General features: G+C 43.4%; 1 pseudogene across 1 annotated transcript in view; it reads left to right on the top strand.

The window, feature by feature from the left end:
• The window catches only part of LOC308578162, a 29,150-nt pseudogene extending 11,229 nt beyond the window's left edge, over positions 1-17,921 (top strand). The window contains exons 2-9 of the transcript in view: positions 1,662-1,741; positions 3,415-3,610; positions 6,408-6,548; positions 7,329-7,429; positions 11,904-12,057; positions 14,505-14,606; positions 15,453-15,632; positions 17,730-17,921. The product of the transcript in view is annotated as an uncharacterized misc_RNA (transcript). The remainder of the gene's footprint in view (positions 1-1,661; positions 1,742-3,414; positions 3,611-6,407; positions 6,549-7,328; positions 7,430-11,903; positions 12,058-14,504; positions 14,607-15,452; positions 15,633-17,729) is intronic.
• Positions 17,922-18,164: the final 243 nt, after the last annotated feature.

Below are 18,164 nucleotides of genomic sequence, written 5' to 3'. Positions count from 1 at the left end.
TTGTTGTGGGGAAGGAAGGGAAAGGAGAATGTTAGCCGCTTTGAGATTCCTTAAAGGGAGTGAAAGGCGGGATATCAAATCCAAACTCTTCTTCTTCTTCAATAAAATCATCATCACTAATTTAAGGTTATCAGATTTTTTTTCAATGAGTCCGGGGATACTTTTCAACTTAAATGGATTTTGTATGGGGACTGATTTGTAAATCCGGGGACTGTCCTTACTCCAGAGGAGGGCAACCAAAATGGTCAAAGGCCTGGAAACGATGCCTTATGAGGAACGGCTAAGGGAGCTGGGCATGTTTAGCCTGGAGAAGAGGAGGTTAAGGGGTGATATGATAGCCATGTTCAAATATAGAAAAGTATGTCACATAGAGGAGGGAGAAAGGTTGTTTTCTGCTGCTCCAGAGAAGCGGACACGGAGCAATGGATCCAAACTACAAGAAAGAAGATTCCACCTAAACATTAGGAAGAACTTCCTGACAGTAAGAGCTGTTTGACAGTGGAATTTGCTGCCAAGGAGTGTGGTGGAGTCTCCTACTTTGGAGGTCTTTAAGCAGAGGCTTGACAACCATATGTCAGGAGTGCTCTGATGGTGTTTCCTGCTTGGCAGGGGGTTGGACTCGATGGCCCTTGTGGTCTATTCCAGCTGTATGATTCTATGATTCTACTTTAAATTTAACCATTACAGGTGGGTTTTTTTAAAAAAATTAATCCTGCTAATGTATTAACCTGTGTGCACTGCTTTTGTCAATATGCAATAAACGTTTCCCATTCTTTTTTATATTAAAACTGGAGGCATTTTTTCAGCTGCAATGGGCCTCCGGTGTCCTGTTAGTACATTAGTTGGTACCATTTCTCGTACAGTTGATATTCCTTGCATAGATAGATTAGATAGATGATAGATAGTTAGATTAGATTAGATTAGATTAGATTAGATTAGATTAGATTAGATTAGATTAGATTAGATAGATTAGGTAGGTAGATTAGATAGATACATATATAAGAAAGGTTGGTAGATGGATAGATAGATTAGTTAGATTGATTGATTGAGTAGGTAGATAGATTCAGGCATGGCCAAACCTGGCCCTCCAGCTGTTTTGGGACTACAACTCACATTGTCCCTGACCACTGGTCCTGTTAGGTAGGGATGATGGGGGTTGGAGGGCCAAGTTGGGCCACACCTGGATTAGATGGTAGGTAGGTAGATAGATTTGATAGATAGGGTAGGTAGGTAGATAGATAGATAGATAGATAGATAGATAGATAAGATAGGTAGGCAAGTAGATAGATAATAAGATAAAGTCGGTAGATCGATAAGGTAGGAAGGTAGGTAGGAGGCAGCCTAGGTCAAAGTTGACCCACTTATTTAAAAGTAACCATGCTGTTATACAGTGGTACCTCTGGATGCGAACGGGATCCGTTCCGGGGCCCCGTTTGCATCCTGAAGCGAACATGCTCGGGTCACAATTTGCTGCTTCCGTAGATGCGTGTGGCATCATTTTGAGTGTCTGCACGTGCGCAAGCTGCAGAACCCGGAAGTAACGGGCTCTGTTACTTCTAGGTCGCCACGGAGCACAACCCGAAAATGCTTAACCCGCAGCTACTTCAACCTGAGGTATGACTGTATTAGTAACAAAAATCTATTATCTTAAATATTTTCAGGCGGTGACCCTGGACCCCAACTTCCTGGATGCTTACATTAATCTGGGGAACGTCTTGAAGGAGGCGCGTATATTTGACAGGTAAGCAAATAGGCATAGAGCTTATATTCTCTTTTTTATATAAATGTTTTTTATTGGTTTTGCGTATAATCACATTACGTCTTATATTCTCAGTTTAGTGGTTGCACCCATACCCAAACTAACTCCCATTGTTGCCTAGAGGGTTGATTTTATTTAAAGCAAACTGATTTAAATCCCAAATCCATAAGACTTGATTTAAATCCCCCTTTTACCGGAAGGTTCAGCCTTGCTGGCATCCTCTTAATATTGACAAACGGAGGCAGGTTTCCTTTTTGGAATCCTAACTTCAGAGTCTTTTCTACAGTTATATCAAAATGATTTGGTTCTGCTATATACAGCCCGATTGTGACGAAATGATGGTGAGTTTTAATAAGTGAACACTTTTTATTTGAACAACTTTTCTGCTGCACTTGATTGGAAGGAGAAAAGAAACATTTCCTTCATAACAATTTAAGCAATTTATTTCACTTAAACAGTAACATGGTAGCATATGTATCCATGTTGCTTAACTGATGTGCTGAAACATTTTTTCCCCAAGAAAAACTTGGACTGAGTTTTCGCACACATGAAAAACTTAAAACAAATAATTCTTCCCCGAATTATTTATTTATTTATTTATTTCTACCCCGCTCTCACTGGCCAGGGCCGGGCTCAGGGCGGCTAACACCAAATATAAATTACAATAAAATAGAATAGAAAAAAACCCCAGTTAATTAAAATACAGCTTAAAATGCAGCCTCATCAAGACTACAAAGGGAGGAAACATCAGCTATTCACCCAAGCCAGCTATCCATGCTGGTGCTACATGGGCCAGCAAAAAAAGCCACGGGAAAATTTATATACCAAATCCCATATAGGGTGTCAGAGTGAGTCTAAGCATAGAGCGAGTTAAAATAATCAAGCCTGGAGGTGACCATCGCATGGATCACTGGCCAGATCAGGGCGAGAAAGGTAAGGAACCAATTCCTTAATACGGCGGAGGTGGAAAAATGCCACCTTTGCTGTGGCTGCAACCTGTGCCTCCATGGAAAGAGAGGCATCGAAGGTTACACCCAAGCTCTTGACAGAAGGCTCTGGCACTAATTGCGCCCCCACAAGAGATGGGAGTTGGCCCCCCAACCCCATGTTGTCCTGACCCAGCCAGAGGACCTCTGTCTTCGAAGGATTTAACTTCAACTGGCTCCCACGCAGCCACCCAGCCACGGCTTCCAAGCATCTGGTCAGTGTGTCTGGGGCCGAGTCCATTGACAGATAAAGTTGGGTGTCATCAGCATATTGACGACAACTCAGCCCTAAACTCCGGACAATCTGGGCAAGGGGGCGCATAAAGATATTGAAAAGCATCTGGGAAAGGATTGTGCCCTGCGGCACTCCACACAACAAGGAGTGCCGCAGCGACAACTCCCTCCCTAGCGCCACCCTCTGTCCCCGACCTGAGATAAAGGAGCACAGCCATTGTCTGACTGTGCCCTGAATCCCCACGTTGGCAAGGCGGTGGTCCAAAAGTTTGTGATCGACCATGTCGAAGGCCGCTAACAAATCTAAAAGAATCAGCAGTCCCGGCCCGCCTCGATCCTCTTAATCGTCCTCCCAAAGCATTTTATTTTTTAAAAAACAGATTTTTATCCACCCTGGTGACAATGAAACTGAACCAGTCCTTGATCTCATTTCAGAGCCGTTGCAGCCTACCTACGGGCCCTGAGCCTGAGTCCCAACCACGCTGTTGTCCACGGCAACCTGGCATGTGTGTATTACGAACAGGGGCTGATCGATCTGGCAATCGATACCTACAAGAGGGCCATTGAGCTCCAGCCCCACTTCCCTGACGCCTACTGCAACCTGGCCAACGCGCTGAAAGAGAAAGGCAGCGTAAGAAACTGGTCCCTTTTGCCTTGGGGTGGGGGGAACATCTATATAAAAGATGTTTTATAGATGGTACTTAACACCTGCCAAAATAGCTAAAATGTATAAAACAAAAAAACTGTGCTGGAGGTGCAGTAAAGAAGAAGGGACACTTATACATTTCTGGTGGGCCTGTGAAAAAAAAATACAGAAACTTTCCTATTAGGCAGTGGTGTCCAAACTTTTTTCAAAGAGGGCCAGATTTGATGAAGTGAAGGGCCATAAGGGCCGACCAAAGTTGTTTACTTTTTTTAAGGATTGAAGTTGTTGAGCTCTTTTCTTAGGGTTTAAATTGTTGAACTTTTTTTAGGATTGAAGTTGTTTAGCTTTTTCTTAGGCTTTTACCCCATGCTGAATTGGCCAGATTAACAGAGACAATTAGGGCACAACCCAGACAAGAATTCCAAAAGGAATGGGGAAAATGCAGAGAATACTTTACCAAACAGTGCCCCAAAATATACACTTGGACTTGTTTCAATTAATTTCTACAGGAGACTTTGTGGTTTAAGTCATAATTAGGAAAAATTGTAATAATCCCATACAAAAGAAATAGTATACAAGAGGTAAATAAGGCGGCCATTTAACAGAATAAAGTCTTTTATTTTTATGTTATGTTTTCTTTGTGTAAGGGGATAGGAGTTTAATTTTGATAATTAGTCAATGGTGGTGGGTCTGTTTGTATGTATGAGTTGTTGTGGACTATGTTATAAATAAAATAAAAATTAAAAAAAGAAAATGAAACCGGTCCCTTTTGCTTTCTGTATGTCAGAGGGTTTGCTGAAAAAAGCCTTCCGGATGATGGTGACCTCGAAATTGGGCTCTTTGGGGGGGGGGATTTGGGGTACAGAACCTAGAAGAAGTCCTCTTTTATTTTTTCCTTTGTCATATCGTCACATACAACTTTGCTCATACCAAGCGTCGACTCCCCTCCCCCTTCCCCCGCTCCCACTCCCTGGCTTTCTTAAGCAGTCACGATCCTCTTAGCATTTCTATATCACCCTTTAAAAATTGTCCAGTAGCACCTGATGATGATGATGATAATAATAATAATAATAATAATAATAATAATAATAATAATAATAATAATAATAATAATAAAAATTATACCCCGCCTATCTGGCTGGGTTTCCCCAGCCACTCTTGGCGACAAAATATTAAAATACAATAGTCCGTCAAACATTAAAAGCTTCCCTAAACAGGGCTTGCTAAACTTGGCTTCTTCTTGGTATAATTTTTTGTATGCAGGTCCAATTCTTCAGATACAAAAGCTTCTACCAAGACCAAACTGAGTTGGTCTGCAATGTGCTACTGGACAATTTATATATTTTTTATATATTTCAACTGCGTTAGACCACCACAGCTGCCTACCTGAACATATATCGCCCTATTTACCTTCTTACTCTACTTAAAACAATTTACTTTAGCATTTGTAAATCACTTTCAAAAATTAGCCTCTGGTTTTTTTAATAACAGTATATTTAAAGATCTTTTTCAATTCTTTGTAAATCATATCCCAGTAGACTTTGACTTTAGTGCACATCCACCACCTATGGACGAAATTCCCTTCCTTCTCCTTGCATTTCTAGCGTGCCTTATCTTGAGTTATATATATTTTAGCAAGTTTAGTCGGCGTCAAATACCACCTATACGTCACCTTCATTAAATTTTTAATTAGTGCTGTACATTCAATAAATTGTTTTTGCCCATAATCTTTCCCACTTATCTAATTCAATGTTATGACCAAAATCTTGAGCCCATTTAATCATAACCGACTTAACTTCTTCATCCTTTGTATGCCATTCTTATACGTTTTTGGCAATGATTTTCTTTTACTATCTAGCAACTCTGTCTCTTAATTTTGATTTAGTATGACCAAAACCATTTCCCTTACTGTCTTCCTTAAATACATCTTGCAAAAGACGGTAAGTGTGCGGGAAAGAGAGTTTGAATCGGATTAGTCTGCTCTTGTATTTATGTTCCCCTAAACCAAGCATGTCCAAAGTCCACTTTGGGGGCCTTCCACCCATCTCTCCTAGATCTCAAAATGCATTGGTTTTGTCATATTTCCTGCTATCCTGCCAAAGAATTTAAATTTTCCCAATGTTCTTTTAGACCAGGCATGTCCAAAGTCCAGTTCAGGGGCCTAATCTGGCCCTCTGGTCGATTTAATCCGGCCCTCGTGGCGGTTTATTTACTAGGGCAAAACTTCCCCCCAAAAAGCTCAAGAACCTTAATCCTAAAAAAAGGTCAGCACCTCTGGGGTCAAATCCTTAAAAAAGGCTCAACAATTGTGGGGTTTTACTGTTAATATGCTTCTTCTTAATTGCATTTCACTATTAATATACTTCTTAATTGTATTTCAGTTCAACAATGACTTTGATAAAATACATCTTTTGTGACGTGCAGAAGGCTTGAGTTACCTATGAGGTGCAACAGTTACCATATAGCATATATTCAATATAAAAAACAGCAACAATTGGTTGTTGACAAAGGACAGCTGGCATATATATATAAAAGATATTAACTGATATGCATGCCATTCCAGATATAGCTATATAATCTCTACTGTTGGTAAGAGAAGAACTTTGGAGCAGGCATTTTCAAAAAAAGAGTTTTTTATGAACCGCTCTAATACCAAGTTACCGTCAGGAGCTGAGGGGCCGTATCAAACCTCAATCCAGCCATCACATCACAGAGCAGCCTTTTGGGCTCCTGTGAAAGACATACTAATATTCGTGTAAAAACTCTGTTTTGTGTTTCGAAGGTTGCCGAAGCCGAGGAATGCTACAATACAGCTCTCCGTTTATGTCCGACTCACGCGGATTCTCTTAATAACCTGGCGAACATCAAGCGAGAACAAGGGAATATCGAGGAGGCTGTCCGCCTGTACCGGAAAGCTCTTGAGGTACGTGCGTGGAGAATTACAACAATTAAATTGACATATAAGGGTTAGGCATGCGTACCCTGGACTCCTAGTCTGGGTCTTTTTAAAAATCGCCGATCAAATTTTTCTTGATCAATAACGGAAATAATGGTGAAGAAGTGAAAGTGAAGTAGCATTTTGAGGCTCGACAAAGCATGGTCCGATAAGTCCCCTTTGGAAGGAAGAGGGTCTGTCCCCCTTTTTATATTCCTAGGCCTCCTGGAATGACCAAAAATCTGCTTTTTCATCAGAAGAACAATGCAAGGTGTTAAGGAACGGTACAGAAATTGAAATAAAAGCTGGGCACATGCTGTTCTCTGTGTCGGCTGAGCTTGATCCCCTGACAGTCTTATTTTCTAACAGTATTTCCTATGCGTACGAAAAAGGCAGTTCATAGGCCCATTATTATTATTATTATTATTATTATTATTATTATTATTATTATTATTATTATTATTATTATCATCATTACCACAAATCATTCCAAACGGTGATTTATTTTGCAGCCAGCCCCTGCCACATTTGAGCATCAAAGAGGGGCTCTTTAAAATATGGCATTGGTCATTTGACAGTCTGATCTCCCAACAGTATTTCCTATGCATGCTAAAAAGGCAGTCCATAGGTTCCTCCTCCTCCTTAATTTTTGCAAGTCAATCCAAATGAGGATTTATTTCACGCCCACAACCTTTGAGCCTCAAAGAGCAGCCTCCGTCTCTTTAGAATGCTTCTCAGGGAAACTAAGAGTGAGCTTCTTCCCCGCAGGTCTTCCCGGAGTTTGCAGCTGCGCATTCAAATTTAGCCAGTGTTTTGCAACAGCAGGGGAAGCTCCAGGAGGCCCTCATGCACTACAAGGAGGCCATCAGGTGAGCTTCCAAAGCCATGGGGAAAATAGATTGAAAGAGCTCCTCCTTACTGTATTTTAATCTTTTGCTGGAAGCCGCCCAGAGTGGCTGGGTATAAATAATAAATTATTGTTGCTGTTGTTAATAATTATTATTACTCCTCATGCGCTGGTCTGGTGCCTGTGGGAAAGCTCTCCTCTTGTGGATAAAGCACTTTCTCTTTTTCTTTTAGGTTTTTTTATTTTTTATTTTTATTTTTATTTTATTTTTTGTCCCTTGAAGGACAGCCAAATTTAAATAACAATTCGACACACAGCTGCGAGGCATTTGCGAGCTTTTTTGCGGAGAAGGTCCTGTTGCTCCGCCATGACCTCCCTGCCAATTTGGATACAATAAAGGAACGACTGTCCTCGGGTCCAGTATTGGACCACTTTGACCGGATATCCCCAGCCGATGTGGACAGACTCCTCCGAGCTGGAAAGCCCACCACCTGTCCTCTTGACCCGTGCCCGTCCTGGCTGATTAGAGCGTGCCCAGACGAGGTGCGGGCCCCCCTGGGGGATATCATCAATTTGTCCCTTGGCACTGGGATATTCCCAGGGAAACTGAAGGAGGCAGTGGTGTGTCTGCTCTTAAAGAAAACATCATTAGATCCTTTAGATCTATCCAATTACCGCCCGGTTTCGAATCTTCCATTCCTGGGTAAGGTGATTGAGAGAGCGGTTGCTGAACAGCTTGGTAGGTTTCTGGATGAAACATCTGCTCTCGATCCATTCCAGTCCGGCTTCCGCGCTGGTCATGGGACCGAGACGGCTCTGGTCGCCCTAACAGATGATCTCCGCAGGCAGCTGGATCGAGGCGGGTCGGGGCTGCTGATTCTTCTAGACCTGTCAGCAGCCTTCGACATGGTCGATCACGAACTTCTGGACCACCGCCTTGCCGACGTGGGGATCCAGGGCACAGTCCTTCAATGGCTGCGCTCGTTTCTCTCCGGTCGGGGACAGAGGGTGGCGCTTGGGGGGGGAATTGTCATCGCGCCACTCCTTGGTGTGTGGAGTGCCTCAGAGTGCGATACTCTCCCCGATGCTTTTTAACATCTTTATGCGCCCCCTCGCCCAGCTTGTCCGGAGTTTTGGGCTGGGTTGCCATCAGTATGCCGATGACACCCAACTCTATCTGTTGATGGATGGCCATCCTTACTCGGCCCCAGATACACTGACCAGATGTCTGGAAGCTGTGGCTGGATGGTTACGTGGGAGCCGGTTGAAGTTTAATCCTTCGAAGACAGAGGTCCTCTGGCTGGGACGGAGCGATATGGGATTGAGGGGGCAACTCCCATCTCTTGCGGGGGTGCAATTAGTGCCAGCATCGTCCGTTAAGAGTTTGGGTGTAATCTTCGACACCTCCCTTTCCATGGAGGCGCAGATTACAGCTATAACAAAGGCGGCATTTTTTCATCTCCGCCAAGCTAAGCAGTTGGCTCCTTATCTCTCTCACCCTGACCTAGCCACTGTGATCCACGCGACGGTCACCTCCAGACTGGATTATTGTAACTCGCTCTACGTGGGGCTGCCCTTGAGACTGACCCAGAAACTCCAGCGGGTGCAGAATGCCGCGGCGAGACTCCTTACGGGGTCTTTGCTGCGAGATCATATCCATCCGGTGCTGTACCAGCTGCACTGGCTCCCGGTGGAGTACAGGATCAGGTTTAAGGTGCTGGTTTTAACCTTTAAAGCCCTATACGGCCTAGGACCCTCGTACCTATGGGACTGCCTCTCCTGGTATGTCCCACAGAGAAATTTACGGTCTGCAAATAAAAACACCCTAAAGATCCCAGGTCACAGAGAGGTTAGGTTGGCCTCAACTAGAGCCAGGGCCTTCTCGGCTGCGGCTCCAATCTGGTGGAACGCTCTGTCACAAGAGACTAGGGCCCTGTGGGACCTGACATCCTTCCGTAGGGCCTGCAAGACAGAGCTGTTCCACCAGGCCTTTGGTCAGGGCGCAGACTGACTCCCTCCTCTGGCAACCTGCACAGAATTTTGCTTGATGGTTGCCATTAATTTGATTTTAATTTGATTTAATTAATTTTATAATGAATGTTTTAAAATGTTGGACTATTTTGATTGTTGTTAGCCGCCCTGAGCCCGGCTTCGGCTGGGGAGGGCAGGATATAAATAATTTTATTATTATTATTATTATTATTATTATTATTATTATTATTATTATTATTATTATTATTATTCAGTTTTTTTATTTTATCATTTTATTTCCATACACTCCAAACATTTTCAATATATACAATACTGGGATTATACAAACCCCTTGGACTCTCCCCCACCCCCCACCCCCCGTTTCCATATTTTGCCATCTTTTCTTGCATGTAATTACAATGATTCGTTCTATTCCATTTCCTTATTTGCTACTTTGGCTTCATCAATGTTATATCAATCCTGCCTGTGGAAAACCATCTAATTCGATTTTAATTTGATCCCGATTTGTTTTTAGGAGGTAATTTAATTATTGTTTGATTTTATACTAATGTTATATATTTGATGTTAGCTGCCCTAAGACCGGTTTCGGCCAGGGAGGGCGGGATACAATTATTATTATTATTATTATTATTATTATTATTATTATTATTATTATTATTATTATTTCTAAATATGTATCTTTAAGGTATTCAATAAATTTTTCCCATTCTTGTTTAATTTTTTTATATATATAAATAGTTTTTATTAAGTTTTAGCATTTTATATTCAACACAAACATCATTCTTGCAGACAGCATAGATGAATCCCAATCTCCCCCAGCTTCCCTCTTCTGGTTTTTTAAATATTTACTTCTCCTGCCTATCTCATTCTCCCTTAATTTTGCCATCTTTGAACTAACGATGGTTATATCCTTAAGGTTTTTGCACCATGCTTTTTCACATTTCATCTTCATTATTTTCCCCATTTTGTCCTTTTAACTTTTTTCTTTGCTTAAATTTCCTATCATCTTGATGTCTGATCTTCACAGTCATTTTGATAATCCACTCTTCTTTTGTTGGGACCTTCTCTTCCTTCCACATCCGGGCTAAGAACATTCTGGCATAAATAGAATACACTGTCTTTTTAGGTCTCTTGGTATTTCTTCACCCGTTAAACCTATTAGAAAGGCTTCTGGTTTTTACACAAATGTTCTCTCCCCCCCCCCAGTTAATTATACAGTGGTACCTTGGTTCTCAAACTGAATGTGTTCCAAAACCAAGGTGCACTTTCCCATAGAAAGTCATGCAAAACGGATTAATCCGTACCAGACTTTGAAAAACAATCCCTAAAACAGCCATTTAACATGAATTTTACTATCTAACGAGACCACTGATCCCTAAAATGAAAGCAGTCATCCATGTACTGTACTCTAAAATAAATACAACAGTCTTGTAAATGATGAAAATGAAAATTATTTTTTTTCCTCACCTGCACTGATGATAGTCATTGTTCGGATGGGGACCGGGGCTTCTATCCGTTTCTGCAATCACACAATCAATCAATCAATCAATCAATCAGTAACTAAACTGGGATCCGCACAGTCGCAAAAACAAATGAACCAAAAAAGCCTCCGAAACAAAAACACCACATAAATTGCAAAAACCAAAGCACCAAACTTAATCTGTTCCCGAAGTCTGTTTGATTGGTGCAGGCGCCCCAGAAAGAATAGCTGACAGCCAAATTTGATGTTTGGCTTCCGAAAAACGCCTGGAAACTGGAACACTTTTTCTGGGTTTTCGGCATTTGGGAACCAAAGCGTTTGAGTAGTAGTAATAATAATAATAATAATAATAATAATTTGTTTTTGTTTGTATCCCACCCTCGCCGGCCAAGGCTGGGCTCAGAGCAGCTAACATCATAAAAACAACACAACGAGCCTAAAAGCAAACATCAAGTAATTCAAATAAAAATTAATTCAGACAAGTTAAAATCCGGGCAGGTGGCAATTATTAGGGTGGAATTGAGAGTGATTAATAATTGCCAGAATTGAGGAGCATGGAATTTCCCAAAAGGAAAGTGCTGCTTGTCCGTATGAAGAGGATGCCACAATGCTGAACCTTTCTGTATAAAAAACCTTCTGTATAAAGAAACCTGTATAAAAAACATTTGAGAACCAAGGTCTCACTGTCTCACATGACCACTAGGGTGGTTCATAAAAAACACTTTTTTGAAGATGCCTGCTCCCAAGGTCTTATCTTACTACACTAGGAATTATATAGCTATATCTGAAATTTTGTGCATATCAGTTAATATCTCAACCCTCCATGAAAACAGCTGTTTTCTTGGACGTTTTCCTATTTTGTGAAGGCTTTGGAGAAGGCATTTTTAAAAAAAGTTTTTTTAATGAACTGCCCTAAAGACCACCGTATAGGATAGAAAGAGCCTTCTTGACCCTTACATTTCCAGCGTAACTTCAGAGTATTTTTGTACCAAAATGGCACTTTTTCTCTCCCCCTCCATGTCAGAATCAGTCCCACTTTTGCAGACGCCTATTCCAACATGGGGAACACCTTGAAGGAAATGCAAGACGTCCAGGGAGCTCTGCAATGCTACACAAGAGCAATCCAGATAAATCCTGCGTTTGCCGATGCCCACAGCAACCTCGCTTCCATCCATAAGGTAAGCTTTGTGTCTCTGCTAAATCTATTTTTTTTAAAAAAAACTGGGGGGGGGGCAGCAGGGGAATCTTAGTTTTTACAAAAGGAAAACAACTGGCAAAAGCCGTCCCAAACCGAGATGGGGCACAAAAAGAAAAAGGGGAGAATTGGAATTTATGCTGGAAGTCTGAGGAGGCAGAGGGCACGCCGATACGTTTATGGTGGGGCTACAGAAACGTTAAAAAATTCATGAGGAAATAAGAAAGATGATCAGAATTAATTTAGAGGGGGAAACCAGAGGCATATTTACTGAGTATAAGAGGTAAAGAAATACCACAAGATGGGAAGATATTATTCTTATACGCGACAGCTGCAGCAAGGCTACTCCTTGCACAAAACTGGAACAGGAAATATATACCCACAAAGGATGACTGGATAAAGAAACTAATTGAATTTATAGAACTGGCAAGGTCAAGTGCAGTAATAAGGTACCAATCAAACTGGAAAATAAAAATATAATGGAAATGGTTTGAAGATTATGTGTTCAAGTACTGCTCAAAAACTAACATGTTGATATGTTTGGTTTAATGTTTGTAAATCTGGTTTATAATAATAATAAATAGTAAGTTAAAAGAGTTAAGAAATATAAATTTAGATAAAAATTGCAATGTGAGTGAAGGAAGTCACGTGGGTATTTGGGTAAATGCTGAGTTGTGTATAGGGTTAGATGTGGGGAATCCATATATGTAATGTATAGTGTTGAAAATGTACGGCAACTAGCATGTAAAATGAAATCAAAAATAAATAAATAAATAGGGGGGAAATAAAAATGGCAATGTGAAATATTATATAGGAGGGTGAGGGGCGGTGGAGGGAAGCCACAAGGGTGGTTTTAATGTCTGAAATTTTGGGTGGTAGGGTAATACGAATTTTGTTTTGTGTCTATGTGTTTGTTTGTAAATAATTTTTTTAAAAGGAAAATGAAAAAATTGCTATTTTTACTTTGAAATAAAAATGGGGGGGAGGTCTTATACGGGTGATTGGGTGGGTGAATGGCTCATTTTCTTAAATTTGAGCCCCCCCCCCAAATAGAGGGTGGCTTATATAGACGGAAAGTATGGTGGAGTTCCACACCCAAAAATCTCATTGTGACTTCCAATCACCCCTACGTCACATTTCCGATGGCGCCCTTTTGCTCGTCTCTCCTAGATCTCAAAATGCATTGGTTTTGTCATATTTCCTGCTGTCCTTTGTCAATCCACACCTGCCAAAGAATTTAAATTTTCCCAACATTTTTTTTTAGACCACACATGTCCAGCGTGTGGCCAGGGAGCGTAACCTGGTTTACTTACTGGGGCAACCCCCCCCCCCAAATGCTCAACAACTTCAATCCTAAAAAGAGCTCAACAACCTTGGGGTTAAATCCTAAAACAGCTCAACAAATTTGCCCCGCCCTCATGTCAAATCTGGCCCTCTTTGGGAAAATTTGGGCACCCCTGTAAATTTAGACAATACAGTCCTATCTCGGGTTAAATATGCTTCAGGATGAATATTTTTGGGTTGCGCTCCGCAGTGACCCAGAAGTAACGGAGCACGTTACTTGCGGGTTTCGCCGCATGCACAGACCCTCAAAATGATGTCATGCGCAGAAGCGGCGAATTGCGACGTGCAGATGCGGGTTGCATTCGCTTCAGGATGCGAACGGGGCTCCGGAACGGATCCCATTCACATCCAGAGGTACCACTGTACTCTGCAAGTGTCCTGTTCTCTATGAAATGTTTCTTCCAAAACCTCTCGTAATTCTGCCTGTATTATAATCTTGCTAATTCTGCGTATTTTAGCCTTTTTGCTAGCTACGCCAACTTAGTAGGGATGGGATTCTCCTTTCCATCCTTTGTCTGTTAAGATTCTCGCTGCGGCTATTGTAGACACTGTGACTTGCCATTGTTTTATAACCATTTATTGTAACATTTATTCTATGATCAATTACAATAATCATTCATTGTAATATTCATTTATTGTACGATTAATTACAATTTATTGTAATTGTTAAGAGTAGGTTTCTATTGAATTTTTACATGCTGATACTCAATATTATTCTATAGCATGGGGAGGCAAACTACGGCCCCATGGCCTTCTCAATCTAGCCGGGAGTCGGCATGTTTTGACACGAGTATAATGTGTCCTTTTATTTAAAATGCACCTCTGGGTTATTTGTGGGACATAGGAATGCGTTCCTTTTTCCCCCTCCCCAAAATCTAGTCTGGCCCCCACAAGGTCTAAGGGACAGTGGACGGCCCCCTGCTGAAAAAGTTTGCCGACCCCTGTTCTATTCCAATGATTGTTGAATGTTACTTTATAAGTCTACCAGGTGTGGATCATCGTGCCTTCTGTCTGTTCTTCATCTTTGGTTTTGATGGTTGAGAAAAAAAGCTAGTGGCAATTGCTGAAATATCCCTCCCTTTCTAGGATTCCGGAAACATCCCAGAGGCAATTGCTTCGTATTGCACCGCCTTGAAACTGAAGCCGGATTTTCCTGACGCTTACTGCAACCTGGCGCACTGTTTGCAGGTGAGGCAGAGTTTTAAGGGCCAACACTCCCAGGGTTTCCGGCATTTGGGAACCGAGGCGTTTGAGTCCCAAGGTACCACGGTAATGGTAAAAGCGTCACCTAATTCAGGAATTGTCCAATGTCACTTTAGAGACCAACTCAGTTTGTTCTGTGTCTAAGCTTTCATGTGCAGGCAGACTTATTCAGATACACTGAAGCGGAAGTCCCCACACCCTGATATTTAGAGGGAGGGTGGGGCGGGGTATTTCTCTGAACGGTAGTAGGACTCAATCGGTATGGTCAACCTGTGGACGACTGTGTCTCATTACATATCCTAAAACTATTTCAGGTCATCTGCGTACCATCCCTTGTTTTTTCAGTCATTCACAGTTGCCAGCAGGTGGACCATACCCATTGACTCCTACTACCCTTCGGAGAAAAACCCCAACTCACCCTCCCACTATATATCAGGGTCTGGGGGCTTCTCCTTACTCTTATATAGCAGGGTCTGGGGACTTCTCCCTCTGTATATCAGGGTCTGGGGACTTCCGCTTCAGTGTATCTGAAGAAGTGTGCATGCACACAAAAGCTTATATCAGGCATCCCCAACCTGCGCCCCCCCCCCGATGTTTTGGCCTACAACTCCCATGATCCCTAGCTAACAGGACCAGTGGTCGGGGATGATGGGAATTGTAGTCTAAAACATCTGGAGGGCCGAAGGTTTGGGGTGCCTGGCTTATACCAAGAACAAACTTTGTTGGTCTCTAAGGCACTACTGGACAATTTTTATATATATTTTGACTTCATCAGACCAATATGGCTACCTACCTGAATCTAGAACCCTGGTTTTCTTTGCCCCCTTTCAGATCGTCTGTGATTGGACCGATTACGACGAGAGAATGAAGAAGCTTGTCAGTATTGTGGCTGACCAGCTGGAGAAGAACCGGCTCCCTTCGGTGCACCCCCATCACAGCATGCTGTATCCACTGTCTCACGGCTTCCGAAAGGCTATTGCCGAGAGACATGGGAACCTTTGCCTGGACAAGGTGGGTCTATGCTGTGAAGAGGTGTGCGCCGCTCCGTTCCGTCAGAGTTTGAATGCTTTCATGTTGGCTTTGGATATATAATAATATATAATAATTTATTATTTCTACCCTGCCCATCTGTCTGGGTATCCTCAGCCACTCTGGGTGGCTGCCAACCAAATATTAAAAACACAAGACAGCATTAAATATTTAAAAACTTCCCTAAACAGGGCTGCCTTCAGATGTCTTTTAAAAGTGAGATAATTGCTTATTTATTTGACATCTGATGGAAGGGCGTTCCACAGGGTGGCCGTCACCACGAGAAGGCCCTCTGCCTGCTTCCCTGTAACTTGGCTTCTTGCAGGGAGGGAAGCGCCAGAAGGCCCTCGGGAGAGGGACCCCGGTGTCCGGGGTGGAGATGCTCCTTCAGGTCTACTGGGCCGAGGCCATTGAGGGCTTTCAAGGTCAGCACCGACACTATGAATTGTGCTTGGAAACGTACTGGGAGCCAAAGCAGATCTCTTGGGACCGGTGGTATGTGGTCTCAGTCAGACTGGATTTAAATCCTTTATTTTACAGAAAGGCTTGATCTTGCTGGCATCCTCTTAATATTGACAACCAGAGGAAAGTTTCATCTGCTGGGCTGTTTAGGGCTTTCAAGGTCAGCACCAACACTTTGAATTGTGCCCGGAAACGTACTGGGAGTCAATGCAGGTCTTTCAAGACTGGTGTTATGTAGTCTCTGCGGCTGTTCACGGCCCCCAGTCTGGCTACCACATTCTGGATTAATTGCAGTAAGGTAGCCCCACATAGAGCGCATTGCAGTCGTCCAAGCTGGAGATAACAAGAGCATGCGCCACTCTGGCAAGAGAGTCCGTGGGCAGGGAGGGTCTTATCCTGCATCCCAGATAGAGCTGCCCTGGACACAGAACAGACCTGTGCCTCCATGGGTCCAAAATGACCCCCAGACTGTGCAGCTGGTCCTTCAGGGGCACAGTTGCCCCGTTCAGGACCAGGGAGTCCCCCCCACCCGCCCACACACCACAGAACTTCAGTCTTGTCAGGATTCAACCTCAACCAGTTAGCTGCCATCCATCCTCCAACCGCCTCGAGGCACCCGCGCAGGAACTCCACCGCCTTTGCCGGCTCTGATTTGAAAGAGAGGTAGAGCTCTCTATCAGGCTTCCTCAACCTTGGCCCTCCTGATGCTTTTGGCCTACAGCTCCATGGTCCCTAGCTAGCAGGTCTAGTGGTCAGGGATGATGGGCACTGTAGTTTGAAAACAGCTGGAGGGCCAAGGTTTAGGAAGCCTGCTCTGTATTGGCGCCAATGGCTGTTAAGCGAAAAAATTCCAGGGTGAGTGACTCCTTGACAGCCTAGCTCACCGGGGCACTTGTCCCCCATGGGTCCATGCTGTCAGTAAAAGGAGGAAGTCCCAGCCCGGTAATTTGGAGCAAAACAGTGGTCAGTAGACCATGATTCTTACTGTTGCACCACAGGTCTGCCCAGGAGTAAGAACCCCGAGCATGGGGCAATGTCAACTTTTATAACTTCCTTCTTCCCCCCAGAATACACTTCAAGCAGCATCGTTGATACATCATCACTACATCACTAGCACATCACAAATGAGGAGGGGTATACAAGGGTTATGCATTCACTATGAGGTCCCTTTATCAGACCCCTTAAATCTCCATCACTGAAAGAACAATAAAACTCTTGACACGTCCTTTCCCACTGGACTTGTCTGGAGATGGGCATTCAGAACACCTGCCTTGCTAAACTGCCTTGGCAGATGTCTATGGTTGCCCCCTTGGTCTCTCCCTCGGTGGGGTGCCGTGTATGTGCTCTCAGGCTTGGGGAATTCTGGCGGGATGCCCTGTTCCTGCTGCCTACATGACTTCCTGCTTCTTGGCTCATGGAGGGAGGTGGAGCCCAAATTCGTTCAAATGGCGGAATGAGGAGAGTCGGTTAAAGCATAGATTTTCTGCGTGTCTTTCTTGGGCTGTCAAGTCAAAGGTATGTATATTTGTAACATTGGAACAACTTCAAAGATGTGGCCTCATGTCCCCCACCCCCATGTCATTTCCGTAACCCGGCTTTCTTGAATCCCCTTGCTAAATCAACGTGCTCCACAAGCCGCCTTACGAGCACCCCAAGGACCTGAAAGGCAGTGAGGGCCGGCTCCGCGTTGGCTACATGAGCTCTGACTTTGGGAACCACCCCACCTCCCATCTCATGCAGTGAATCCCAGGCATGCACAATTCGGACAAATTTGAGGTGAGGTGCACAAGAGGGCAGCTGTGTGAGTAGCTCAGGCAGCAGAGCGCTGAGACTCTGAATCTTGGGGTCATGGGTACGAGCCCCACGTTGGGCCAAACGAATGAATACAGCCTAGGACCGCCTCTCCACGGAGGATCTAACAGTCTGCAAATAAAAAAATGTTAGAGGTCCTGGGCTTCAGGGAGATTAGGCTGGCCTCGACCAGGGCCAGGGCCTTTTCAGCCTTGGCCCCGGCCTGGTGGAACTCTCTGCCACAAGAGATCAGGACCCTGT

The sequence above is a fragment of the Podarcis bocagei genome, assembly GCF_964188305.1.
Source record: "Podarcis bocagei genome assembly, chromosome: W".
Taxonomy (NCBI): domain Eukaryota; kingdom Metazoa; phylum Chordata; class Lepidosauria; order Squamata; family Lacertidae; genus Podarcis; species Podarcis bocagei.
The sequence above is the reverse complement of the archived record's forward strand: the minus strand, read 5'-3'. Positions and strand labels throughout refer to the sequence as shown.